The sequence below is a fragment of the Nicotiana tabacum genome, chromosome 5, assembly GCF_000715075.1.
Source record: "Nicotiana tabacum cultivar K326 chromosome 5, ASM71507v2, whole genome shotgun sequence".
Taxonomy (NCBI): Eukaryota; Viridiplantae; Streptophyta; class Magnoliopsida; order Solanales; family Solanaceae; genus Nicotiana; species Nicotiana tabacum.
This window is the reverse complement of record NC_134084.1, coordinates 143,297,296-143,311,500: the sequence shown is the minus strand read 5'-3', so window position 1 is coordinate 143,311,500 and position 14,205 is coordinate 143,297,296.

The following is a 14,205-nucleotide window of genomic DNA, read 5'->3' as shown; positions in this document are numbered from 1 at the left end:
AGGGAACGAAGCCCAAACGCAAATATTCAATTTACAACATAAATCCTGAAATTACCAAAATCTGACCCACAAGCCCACATCTCGGAATTTGATAATTTTTACATCAATAGATTCCTCATCTCCCCACGAGTTCATACATATCAAAAGTTCTGAAATCTGACCTCAAATGGTCCTTCAAATTCTCAATCAAAGGTCTAAGTTTTCAATCCCTAATTTTCCCCTAATTTTAACCCTTAATTTCCATTAATTATAGCTCTAATCCGTGAAATAATACCATAGGAATGAGTTTTAGGTCCAAAATCCTTACCTCAATGAAGTTCCCTTGAAATCCTTCTTCAAAATCGTCCAAAAAGCTCCAAAGCCGACTTAGAAATGGTGGAATAGCTCAAAAATCGCGAAAGAAACAATTTATATGTTCGGTCCCAGGGATTTTGCATCTGCGGCCCAATTCCCGCTTCTGCGGTCAAGACCACTGCATCTGCCATCCTCACTTAAGTCCCACTTTTCGCATCTGCGATGAATAATCTGCATCTGCGCCTTCGTAGGTGCGGTCCCATAACCGCATCTGCGGTTCCTGCCTTCCCATCCATTTCCTGCTTCTGCAGCCCCCTTCACGCATCTGCAGCATCGTACCTACGGTCCCCAATCCATAGATGCGGAAACACCAGAAGCCGAAAATCTGCAGCTTTCTCCAAAATTCCAAACTCTCCGTCAACCATCCAAAATCACCACGAGGCCCCCGGGACCTCAACCAAAAGTCCCAACATATCCCAAAACCTTATTCAAACTAAACCAATCTTCAAAACACCTCAAACAACATCGGATGAACCAAAACTCATCGGATTCATGCCTAAGTTTCAAAAATCTTCTGAATTCCGCTTTTGATCGAAACCCAACCAAACCACGTCCGAATGACCTAAAATTTTGCACACGCATCCCAAATGACACAACAGAACTACTGAAACTCTTAGAATTCCATTCCGACCCCTATATCAAAATCTCACCTATCAACCGGAAATCGCCAAAATACCAACTTCGCCAATTCAAGCCTAAATCTACTCCGGACCTCCAAAACACATTCCAATCACGCTCCTAAGTCCCAAATTACCTCCCAAAGCTGTCCAAACCATCGGAACTCACATCCTAACCCTAACACATAAGTCAATATCCGATTGGCTTTTCCAACTTAAGCTTCCTCAAAAGAGGCTAAGTGTCTCAAACCTTACCAAATCCTTTTTGAACTTGAGACAACCAACCCGATCGCATATAGAACCGATAGACAAAGCAATAAGAAGCAGAAATGGGGGAAATGGAGTGGAACTTATGAGACGACTAGTCGGGTCTTCACAGATTGTGACTTGGTCCTTCCTGTGAGTCTGTGGAATCGAATAGCTTATTGTCTACTACATGTTCCCTCTATTTTTATAGAAATTGACTGTACTTCATGTTAGAAATCATGTTTAGGCCTTGTGATATCACTGCTGGGACCCGTTGAGATCGTGTACTTGTTGAATTAACTGCTAATTGTTGTTTTGTTCTCAGTCATGATATTACTTGCGTGTCATACATCCGTTCCTTCTTATTTGTTATTAATACATATTATTATCTCTGTTTGGGGCTGAATTATGTGCTTTCTGAGAGCCCGAGGGACTGGAGAGGTTGGTGACTGAGATAGGGCATGAGTGCCAAGCTGTGAGCTTTGTGAGTGTATATGGATCGGGTTGCACGCCGCAACGAGCCTTCAGGATAATTATCTATATTGGATCGGGTTGCACGCCGCAACGAGCCTTATGGCTGTTTATATATTGGATAAGGTTGCACGCCGTATCGATATAGTGCTTGGGCTGAAGGAGCCCCTCCGGAGTCTGTACACCCCCAGTGAGTGCAGGTACCTATTGAGTGTGAGCATTGAAGGCCGAGAGTCGAGTGATTGAGCTGTTGAGATGAGCTGAGTGACTAATGTCTTGAGAGACTGTATTTGCTTTCAATTAATTGTTGCACTTAGTTGTTATCTGTCCCTGTTGTGCAAATTTCTGGAAGACTTGATATCTGGTTTACTTGAGCACAAACTGATTTGACTTAAACTACTAAATTTGAAAGCATGATTGTTCTTTATTGAAAGTTATTGAAATAAACTGTACTTGCATAGCTCGTCATTGCTTCTCAGTTCCTTATTTATTTCTGTTACTTACTGAGTTGGAAGTACTCATGTTACTCCATGCACCTTGTGTGCAGATTCAGGTTAGACCGGTCGCGGAGGTCGTTGAGTTCGTGCGTAGTTGACTATTGGAGACATACGAGGTAGCTGTCGGCATCCGCATCCCTTGTCTCTCCTTCCATTGTCACCTTTTCTTTCTGTTTTTGGCATTTGGCGGACTATTGTAAACTCTGATTTTAGACTGGTTGTAGATGCTCATGACGTAGTGACACCCCGATGTCGGGCTATCTTTTCAGCATTTTATTTTGAGTTTAACTCTTTTATGAAATTTCTATTATGAAAATGGGCTTTGACTTATCTTTTAATGAAATATCGAAGTGTTTTGGAAAGGTGTCGGCTTGTCTAGTACCACGATAGGCGCCATCACAACATGTTAGAGTTTTGGTTCGTGACATACATTAGTCATTTTTATTTAAAAATACCATAGGCTTCATAATCCTTTGGATATTTGCAAGAGGTAGTTAAAAGTGTTCTTATTCATGTTGAATTGATATCTCTTCCAAATGTCAACAGTAGATAGGACACTAATGCATTGGTATTAGAGTTCCATATAAATTTATGGTAGAAGGAGGTTTTAATGTTAGCACAATTTTATCCAACAATTAGTTTTTTGAAGAACAATCATTAATTGACGTCAGACAAAATTAATAGAAAAGAGTCTTGACGTGCATAAAAAGCAATTTTTTTAAAAATAAAATCTCGACATTAGCTTCTTTTTCTTTTCTTTTTTTGTTTATTTAAATAGTCAAAATTGTACAATTGGGATGTTAAAGTGCCATGTGTATAATTGATATCGATTAGCTAAATATTTTTCATAAATTTAAGCACTAATAATGAGTATAGTTTTATCCATTATGAAATATGACGATATAAATTTAAAGAGAAAGCAATGGCTAAAAGAAGTGGGAATCGAAGATAAATTTTCGAATTTGTTAATTGTGGTAGCCTTCTAAAAAAAATCTTCAACGGCCAAAGAGTATGTAACTTTTAGAATTATGTAGTTACGTAAATGTGTGTGTTTTCTATATTTATATTTAGAGTGAAATACCGAAAATTAGAGTTTTTCTACCCTAATTCGGTGTTAGAGCCCCGAGCCGGCTCAGACTCTTTTGCGCAAACGTTGTGGAAAAAACTAAGTTATTGTAGTTAGCAAACAAAAGAGAGCACCATGTGATTGAACTGTTCGTAAAGAACACTCGAGCATACTGGAAGACTGACCTAATTAAGAATATCTATGCTCATTAGATAAAATTGAATACCTCAATTTATCTGTAATACTCTTTCAGATTAAATCAAACCTTGTTGGATTTCACATTCATGGCACAAAGAAGTACTTAGAAACCCTCCAACCAAAAACCTATGAGTTATAATTGATAATTTCCATCAAACACAGAACTTGAAAGACTTAATAAAGAAAATATTTCAATACAATGTAACCAGGAAAAAAAAAATCAATCAAAAACAATACTCAATTTATGTAATTCAAAAGTAATCGATTTGGATTTTTCATCAAATATATTATAGTTACATAGGATTATGAGACTAAAATTACTAACAAAACAAATAAAGAAAGCAAGCAAAAAGAAAGATAACAACGAATAAGGCTTGAATCGCAACCAAAACAAAAGGCAAAACAAAGTAGAAAAGAAACCACAACTAACCAAACCTATCGGACTTGAGTGAAAAGAGTGTTTTGATCATTAAAATGTATTACTTAAATCTAAGTTTAATGGTGATCAAATAACAAAATTGTTTTCCTTTTCAACGTGATCTTTTATGATTTTATGGTTAGTATAAAAGGTAAAATTTTAATTAATTGATTTTAACGCTTTAAATATAAATACTTTTTACATAGTTTAAATAAGGAACAAAATAGTAAATAAAATTTTGGTTGATTTAAAGTGCTAAATATTAGGAATATAATTAAATGACTACTTGTCCAATGTAAACTCTATTTTAAAAGGGTAAAAAAGGCGAACGATATTTCTCTAAGGGCCTTCGTGTTTTTTAATATAATATAGAATGTAGATAGATTTTAAGCTCAATGGACATTAAGCCATCTGCATGGATCGGGGCAATCGGACCCGGATGACCTAAAATTTTATCGGCCCATAAAAAATGACCTAAGGAACAATTGTCATCGCCTCGACATTACTGTACCTCATTTTTTAGCGTTTTAGGGCCATAAAACTGGAATTCCGCCCGATTCTAAGATTTTTGTGTGCTATAGCCCAAGCAACCAGACTCGAATCGCCTAAAATTATACGGGCCCATAAAAATTCACCTAATGAACAATAGTCATCTCCTCGCCATGACTGTTTCTCATTTTTTGGCATTTTATGGCCATACAATTAGAATTCTACCCGATTTCCAAATTTTCTATGCTATAGCCCACGCTATCTACATGGGCCCAGGAGACCAGACCCGGATTGCCTAAAATTTTACCGGCCATCAAAAACGAAATAATAGTCATCGCCTCGCCATGAACGTTTGTAATGACCCGACCGGTCATTTTGAGCTCTAGCACTTTGTTTGGTGGTTTGAGGCCATGAGCAGCTTTACTTAAGGTATTATGATTTGCATGCGTGGTCGGAATTAAATTTCGGGAAGTTCGTAGTTGATTTGGAAAGAAAATTCTCATTTCGGAAGCTTTAAGTTGGAAGAATTGACTAGAGTATGATTTTTGAGTAAACAACATCGAAATCGGGGTTTTGAAGGTTCCAACAGGTCCGTATGATGATTTTAGACTTGAGCGTATGTCCGGATCAGATTTTGTATGACCCATGAGCGTTTCAGCGCCTATTGTGGAAGTTCGCATTTTGAAAGAATTTCATAAATTAGGGTTGAGGTGTATTTAAATGTTATCGATGTCCATTAAGGATTCCCAGTCTGGGAATAGCTCTGTATGGTGATTCTGGTATTGGCGGCATGTCCGGAAATGGATTTGGAGGTTTGTAGATCATTTTGGGGTCATTTGGCGAACGTTATAAATTTGAAGATTTTTGAGAAGTTTGACTGGGAGTGGACTTTTTAATATTGGGGTCGGATTTCAATTCTAGAAGTTGGAGTAAGTCAATTGTGACGACCCAAAGGGTCATCACCGTAGTTCTTCCTTGTTCCGCGCTTCTGAGGTCTTGAAAACCTTGCTTTTAGTTGCCTCGATTTACGTGCGCAGTTCGGGCGCGTAGCCGAAAAGTTTTTATGTTAGAATATGTGAATTATGTGAAAAATTTGATGGATTTTGATATTAATATGCATAATATTGACTTCAGTCAACATTTTGGATAAACGAACCCGGACCTGTGATAAAATATGGGACTTGGGCGTGTGCCCGAAATTAAATTCCGGGGTCCCAAGCCCGAGAAATGAAATTTTGTGTGAAATTATTTTCTGAGATTAATTAAGGAAAATGAAGAAGGAAATTGATCAGAACACTGTGGTATCGGGCTCGTATTTTGGTTCCGAAGCCCGGTACGAGTCTTAAATATGTTTTAAGCACTATCTGTAAAGTTTGGCTAAAAACGGACGTCATATGACGTGTTTCGGACTTAAAATGGGGAATTTGAGTTTTATGAAAGTTGAAAGAAAATCATGTGTTTTGAGGCTTGATTCTATGTATATGATGTTATTTTGGCGATTTGATCGCACAAATGAGACCGTAAGATGTTTTTAAGATCATATGTATGTTTGGTTTGGAGCCCCGAGGGCTCGGGTGAGTTTTGAGTGGGGCCCAGGAGGTCTTAGACTTAAAAAAAATGCAGGTTCAGGTGTTGCAGGCCCAGCGCGGCCGTTTTCGCGCGGTCCACGCTGGCAGCCACGCGACCACAGTGCTTTTCTGTGCGATCCGCGTGGTGGGGGTTCAGAGGGTCGATAGCCAGGTCGACCAGCGCGGTCGCGCACCAAATCAGTGCGGTCCACACTGGGTGGGTTTCAGAGAGCCCACTTCTTCCCTCCCTCGGCGCGGCCGCGGTACATTTCCGTGCGGTCCGTGCTGGCAGCCACGCGGCCGCGGTGCATTTCTGCGCGGTGCGCCAGCCCCCAGCAAAAATATATAAATTCTGGATTTTCAGTCATTTTTCCACTTTTCAAAAACCCAAAACCTAAGAGGCGATTTTCCAAACAACTTTTCTTCTCCAAAACGATTGGTAAGTGATTTCTAACTTAATTTCTTTATTCCTTGACATCTTTTAAAATGATTTCAAACTTAAATCAAAGATTTTCATTGGGGAAATTGGGTGTTTTGGGTAGAACCTAGGTTTTCTACAAATTGAGAAGTTGGACCTCAATTTGATGTCCGATTTCAAAATAAATCATATATTTGGATTCGTGGGAGAATGGGTAACCGGGTTTTGGTCCGAACCTCGAGTTTCGACCATGTGGGTCCGGGGGTGTTTTTGACCATTTTGGGAAAAACCTTGTAAAATTTATTTTCATGCATGGGGAGTGATTCATTTAGTAATTATTAATATGATTAAGTAACTTATGACTAGATTCGAGCGGATTGGTGGTGGAATCAAGAGGTAAAGCTATACTAGAAGCGTGAGTTGAGTTTGGAGCATTCGAGGTAAGTGTTTGTTCTAACTTTGGCTTGAGAGAATAGGATTAGGATGATATTTGCTACTTGCTAATGTGGAGTACGGTGTATAGGCATGGTGACGGTTATCTATGCACCGGAATCTAGCATGACCGTGAGTCTTAATTGCTTTTAATTCGAATAGCATGACACAATCTCCTTGATTATTTGATGAGTTTCATATAATGTGAACGGTTGAGGTAAAATTGTGATTGGTGTACTTTTGGAGCGTTAGCTCGAACATGAATGTGTTAGTTGAGGAAGAAGGGATTCTAAAAAGAGAATGTGTTATGATTACTCCCTTGCCGGGATGTGTAGACCGATATATATACTCTCCCTTGTCGGGATATTTTGGGCTGTTAGTTGTACCCTTGCCGGGTTAGAGTGATATGTCGTTGATTTCCCCTCATGGGACTCTCCTTACAAAATCAGATGTTTTGAATTATATTATGGGATCGTGTGGCACGCCGTCCACTTTTATATATGATATTATGGGATCGTGTGGCACGTCGTCCACTTTTATATATATGATATTATGGGATCGCGTGGCACGCCATCCACTTTTATATGACATTATGGGATCGTGTGGTACGCCGTCCACTTTTATATGATATTATGAGATCGTGTGGCATGCCGTCCACTTATATATGATATTATGGGATCGTGTGGCACGCCGTCCACTATGTATATATATATCATGAGAACCGGAGTTTCTTCTGTTTATTTCCGATATTTCATTTTTATCTGTTACTCCTCGATAGCATGTCCCCTCCTAGATTTACTTTGTATTATCTTGTTATTGTTTTCTTGCACTTGTATATATATCTGTACAGGTTAATTGTGGTAGGTCATGTTTAGCCTTGTCACTACTTCGCCGGGGTTAGGCCAGGCACTTACCAGCACATGGGGTCGGTTGTGCTGATGCTACACTCTGTGCATTTTTGTGCACAGATCAGGGAGCAGCTTACGGTCCACAGCAGTAGGACTTCTGGGAGCTATTTTCAGTCCAGGGACTCTCGAGGTAGCCTAGCTGGCATTCACAGGCCGAAGCCCCATTCCATGTTTTTCGTTTGTTCATCTTGTATCCGACAAACATGATGTATTTCCTTTCAGACATTGTTTGTAGTATTCTGTAGTAGTCCGTGAGCTAGTGACACCAGACCTTGGGTAGTGATGTGTATTAAACTTCCGCACTTTTGATTTTCAGTTGCTTTAGATTTAAAGTCTTCCGCTTAAATTTTGTCTCGTTTATTATATTGTTTGAAAGAAAGCAGGAAAGGTGTTTTAAATATTTGGCTTGCCTAGCTCCGATAGTAGGCGCCATCACGACACCCGATGGTGGAAAATCCGGGTCGTGACAAGTTGGTATCAAAGCACTAGGCTACTTAGGTCTCAGAACTCACGGACAACTCGGTAGAGTCTGAGGGATCGGTACGGAGACGTCTGTATTTATCCCGCAGAGGCTACTGAGTTAGGAAAACTTCACCTTGTTCATTCTTGTCGTGTGATTCTATTTCTCAAATACTGATTGTCTTTCCACTCTATTCTTTCGCAGATGGCAAGGACACGTGCTTCCTCTTCTACCGCGCAGCAGCCCGAGCCCCCAGCAGCAGCTTCTATCAGGGGTAGGGGGCGAGGCCGAGGCCGTGCCAGAGGCCGAGGCCGGGGCAGAGCTCAGCCCCGAGCGGCAGTCCCAAAGGTGGAGCCTCATGTTGACTACGACGAAGGGGTCCCAGCTCCAGCAGCTCCGGTGGGCCCAGCTCAGGTCCTAGAGGGTTTCATAGCCACTTCAGTGCTTCAGGACGCTTTGGTCCGACTGGTAGGCTTTATGGAGGGCATTTCTAGAGGGGGTTTGCTTCCCGTAGCTCCAGCCACATCTCAGGCTGGGGGAGGAGTTTAGACTCCCGATACTCGTACTCCAGAGCCGGTAGCTCCTCGGGCTCAGGTTCCAGCAGTTCAGCCAACCATGGCAGTTCAGCCAACTATGGCAGCCCAGCCAAGTATTGCGGCTCAGTCCAGCGATGGTGCGGCTATGTCCGCGGATGCTTTGTGGAGGCTTGATCATTTCACCAAGCTCTTCACAACCACATATAGTGGCACCCCCTCAGAGGATGCTCAGGATTTCATATTCAGCTGTCATGAGGTTCTACGGACTATGGGCATTGTAGAGACCAATAGGGTCGACTTCGCCACTTTTTGCCTGGCAGGATCCGCCAAGACTTGGTGGAGGGATTTCTGTTTAGCCAGGCCAGCAGGGCCGCCATAATTAACCTAGGATCAGTTTTCAGAGTTGTTTCTGGGGAAGTTTCTTCCAGTTACTCAGAGAGATGCTCTTCGCAGGCAGTTTGAGTGTCTCCAGCAGGGTCCTATGACAGTCACCCAGTATGAGACCCGGTTCATTGATCTTGCTCGTCATGCCATTGTGATACTCCCCACCGATAGAGAGAGGGTGCGGATGTTTATTGATGGGTTGGCCCAGCCAATCCGTGTTCAGATGGCCATGAGTGCTGGTAGTGAGATTTCATTTCAGGAGGCGGCAGATGGTGCCCGCCGGATAGAGATGGAACTTGCTCAGGGAGGTGGTCACTGGTCTGATAAAAGGCCCCGTTATTCTGGTAGATTCAATGGCACCTCGTCTGGAGGTAGGGATTCTTATGGTAGATGCCATCCTTCGAGGCCCTTTCAGTCAGCTCTCCAGGCTTCTCATGGTACACCAAGTGGTCGTGGTTCTCAGCCGCAGTATTCTGACCAGCAGCTCTTCAGTTCACCATCAGCACCTATCAGTGCACCACCACTTCGTTATTCTCAGCAGCCGAGGGCTTGTTATACTTGCAGCGATGTGAGTCACATTGCCAGATATTGCCCTCGAGCTTCCAGCAGCTCGCAGCAGTAGGGTCCTCGCCCGATGATCCAGGCACCAGTTGCCCCACAGCCTGCCCAGCCAGCTAGAGGCGGGGGTAGAGTATATAGAGGTAGAGGTAGGGGTCTTAGAAGTGGAGCTCAGACCGCTAGAGGTAGGGGTCAGCCAGCAGTAGATCGTCCTAGGGATATGATTCAGAGAGGTGGGGCCCAGCCCCGTTGTTATGCCTTGCCAGCCAGGCCAGAGGCTGAGTCATCAGATGCTGTGATTACAGGTACTATTCTGGTCTATGATAGGGATGCTTCTGTGCTATTTGATCCCGGATCTACGTATTCATATGTGTCGTCCTATTTTGCACCCTATTTGGTTATGTCTAGTGAGGCCTTGAGTATTCCTATATATGTGTCTACGCCAGTGGGGAATTCTATAGTGGTGGACCGGGTTCATCGTTCATGTGTTGTGGTATTCAGGGGTCTTGAGACCCGTGTTGACTTGTTTCTCTTGGATATGGTGGATTTCGACGTCATATTAGGGATGGATTGGTTGTCCCCGTATCATGCGATCTTGGATTGTCATGCCAAGACCATGACCTTAGCCTTACAGGATTTGCCCCGTTTAGAATGGAGAGGGACTCCTGGTCATTCTTCTCGCAGCGTTATTTCTTATGTGAAGGCTCGACGCATGGTCGAGAAGGGGTGTCTAGCTTATCTGGCTTATGTTCGCGACTCCAGTGCTGAGGTCCCATCTATTGATTCTGTTACTATTGTTCGGGAGTTTCCCGAGGTCTTCCCTTCAGACCTGCCGGGCATGCCGCCCGACAGGGATATTGATTTTTGTATTGATCTGGCTCCGGGCACTCAGCCCATTTCCATTCCGCCGTATCGTATGGCGCCGCCAGAATTGAAAGAGTTAAAGTGTTAGCTTCAAGATTTGCTTGATAAGGGTTTCATTAGACCCAGTGTTTCGCCTTGGGGCGCACCGGTACTATTTGTGAAGAAAAAAGATAGTTTGATGAGGATATGCATTGATTACTGGCAATTGAACAAGGTGACGATTAAGAACAAGTACCCACTGCCGAGGATCGACGATTTATTCGACCAGCTTCAGGGTGCGAGGGTGTTTTCAAAGATAGATTTGAGATCTGGCTACCACCAGCTGAGGATTAGGGCGTCTGATGTCCATAAGACAACATTTCGCACTCGGTATGGGCACTATGAGTTTTTGGTCATGTCATTTGGATTGACTAATGCCCCAGCAACGTTCATGGAGTTGATGAACCGAGTGCTCAGACCTTATTTGGACTTGTTCGTGATAGTCTTCATTGACGATATTCTTATATACTCCCGCAGTCAGGAGGAGCATGAGCAGCACCTCAGAGCGATTCTTCAGACCCTGAAGGGTAGTCAGTTGTATGCTAAGTTCTCGAAGTGCGAGTTTTGGCTGAGTTCGATCGCATTCCTGGGTCATGTCGTGTCAGCAGCAGGTATTCAGGTAGACCCGAAGAAGATAGAGGCAGTCAAGAACTGGCCTCGACCAGCTTCAGCTACAGATATTTAGAGTTTCCTGGGGTTAGCAAGTTACTACCGTCGGTTCGTGGAGGGATTTTCATCCATTGCTGCCCCTATGACTAGATTGACCCAGAAAGGTGCCCAATTCAGATGGTCAGATGAGTGTGAGGCGAGCTTTCAGAGGCTCAAGGCAGCCCTGACCACGACACCGGTGTTGGTTTTGCCCACAGGTTCAGGGCCCTATACAGTCTATTGTGATGCATCTCGTATTGGACTTGGTGCGGTGTTGATACAGGATGGCAAGGTCATTGCCTATGCTTCGAGGTAGTTGAAGGTTCATGAGAAGAACTACCCAGTGCATGATTTGGAGTTGGCATCCATTGTTCACGCATTGAAGATTTGGAGGCACTATCTGTATGGTGTGGCATGTGAGGTGTTCACGGATCATAAGAGTCTTCAGTATTTGTTCAAGAAAAAGGAGTTGAATTTGAGGCAGAGGAGGTGGTTGGAATTGTTGAAAGATTATGACATCACTATCTTATATCACCCGGGAAAGGCCAATGTGGTGGCCGATGCCTTGAGTAGGAAGCCAGCCAGTATGGGCAGTCTCGCTTATATTCCGGTCGGTGAAAGACCGCTTGCTTTGGACATTCAGGCTTTGGCCAATCTTTGTGTGAGGTTGGATATTTCTGAGCCTAGTCGAGTATTAGCTTGCACGGTCGCTCGTTCTTCGTTATTGGAGCGTATCCGTGATCGGCAATTCGATGATCCCCATTTGTGTGTCTTGAGAGACACGGTGCAGCGTGTAGGTGCCAAGAAAGTAACCTTAGATGATGATGGCATATTGAGATTGCAGGGGCGAGTTTGTGTGCCCAATGTTGATGGGATTTGAGAGTTGATCTTAGCGGAGGCCCACAGTTCTCGGTATTCTATTCACCCGGGCGCTGCGAAGATGTATCAGGATCTGAGGCAGCACTATGGGTGGCGCAAGATGAAGAAAGACATCGTTGCGCATGTGGCTTGGTGGTTGAATTGTCAGCAGGTTAAGTACGAGCATCAAAGACCTGGTGGTTTATTTCAGAGGATTGCACTTCCCGAGTGGAAGTGGGAGAGGATTACGATAGATTTTGTTACTGGACTTCCGATGACTCGGAAGAAGTTTGATGCAGTTTGGGTCATTGTTGATAGGCTGACCAAGTTAGCGCATTTTGTTCCTGTTGCAGCCACCTATTCGTCTGAAAGGCTAGCCGAGATTTATATTAAGGAGATTGTTCGCCTTCATGGGGTGCCGCTATCTATCATTTCGGATCGGGGTACGCAGTTTACCTCGCATTTCTGGAGAGCGGTTCAGCGAGAATTGGGCACCCAGGTTGAGTTGAGTACAACATTTCATCCCCAGACGGATGGTCAGTCCGAGAGGACTATTCAGATTCTTGAGGACATGCTCTGAGCCTGTGTCATTGATTTTGGAGGCTCGTGGGACCAGTTTTTGCCTTTAGCAGAGTTCGCCTACAACAAGAGCTACCAGTCCAGCATTCAGATGGCTCCGTATGAGGCATTGTATGGTAGGCGATGTCGGTCTCCAGTTGGATGGTTTGAGCCGGGAGAGGCTCGATTATTGGGTACGGATGTGGTTCAGGAGGCCTTGGACAAGGTCAGGATTATTCAGGATAGACTTCATACACCTCAGTCCAGACAAAAGAGTTATGCAGACCGCAAGGTCAGAGATGTTGTTTTCATGGTTGGGGAGCGGGTATTGCTCCGTGTATCGCCTATGAAGGGCGTGATGAGATTTGGGAAGAAGGACAAGCTCAGCCCTAGGTTCATCGGTCCATTTGAGATTCTTGATCGTGTGGGAGAGGTGGCTTATAGACTTGCCTTGCCACCTAGCTTGTCAGTTGTGCATCCTGTGTTTCATGTATCTATGCTCCGGAAGTATCGCAGAGATCCATCGCACGTGTTAGATTTCAGCACTGTCCAATTGGACAAGGATCTGTCATATGAGGAGGAGCCGGTGGCTATTCTAGACCGGCATGTTCGACAGTTAAGGTCGAACAGTTTTCCTTCGGTGCGTGTTCAATGGAGAGGTCAGCCTCCTGAGGCATCGACCTGGGAGTCCGAGTCCGATATGCGGGGCCATTATCCTCATCTATTTCCCGACTCAGGTACTTCTTTCTTTTGTCCGTTCGAGGACGAACGGTTGTTTTAGAGGTGGAGAATGTGACGACCCAAAGGGTCATCACCGTAGTTCTTCCTTCTTCCTCACTTCCGAGGTCTTGAAAACCTTGCTTTTAGTTACCTCGATTTGCGTGCGCAGTTTGGGCGCGTAGCCGGAAAGTTTTTATGTTAGAATATATGAATTATGTGAAAATTTTGATGGATGTTGATACTAATATGCATAATATTGACTTCGGTCAACATTTTGGATAAACGGACCCGGACTTGGGCGTGTGCCCGGAATTAAATTCCGGGGTCCCAAGCCCGAGAAATGAAATTTTGTGTGAAATTGTTTTTTAAGATTAATTAAGGAAAATTAAGGAAATTGATTAGAAAACTGTGGTATCGGGCTCGTATTTTGGTTCAGATGCCCGGTACGAGATATGTTTTAAGCACTATCTATAAAGTTTGGCTAAAAACGGACGTCATATGACGTGTTTCGGACTTAAAATGGGGAATTTGAGTTTTATGAAAGTTGAAAGAAAATCATGTGTTTTGAGGCTTGATTCTATGTATATGATGTTATTTTGGCGATTTGATCGCACAAATGAGACCGTAAGATGTTTTTAAGATCATATGTATGTTTGGTTTGGAGCCCCGAGGGCTCGGGTGAGTTTTGAGTAGGGCCCGGGAGGTCTTAGACTTAAAAAAAATGCAGGTTCAGGTGTTGCAGGCCCAGCGCGGCCGCAGCCGTTTCCGCGCGGTCTGCGCTGGCAGCCACGCGGCCGCGGTACCTTTCTGTGCGGTCCCCGTGGTGGGGGTTCAGAGGGTCGGTAGCCAGGTCGACTAGCGCGGCCGTGCACCAAATCAGTGCGGTCCGCGCTGGGTG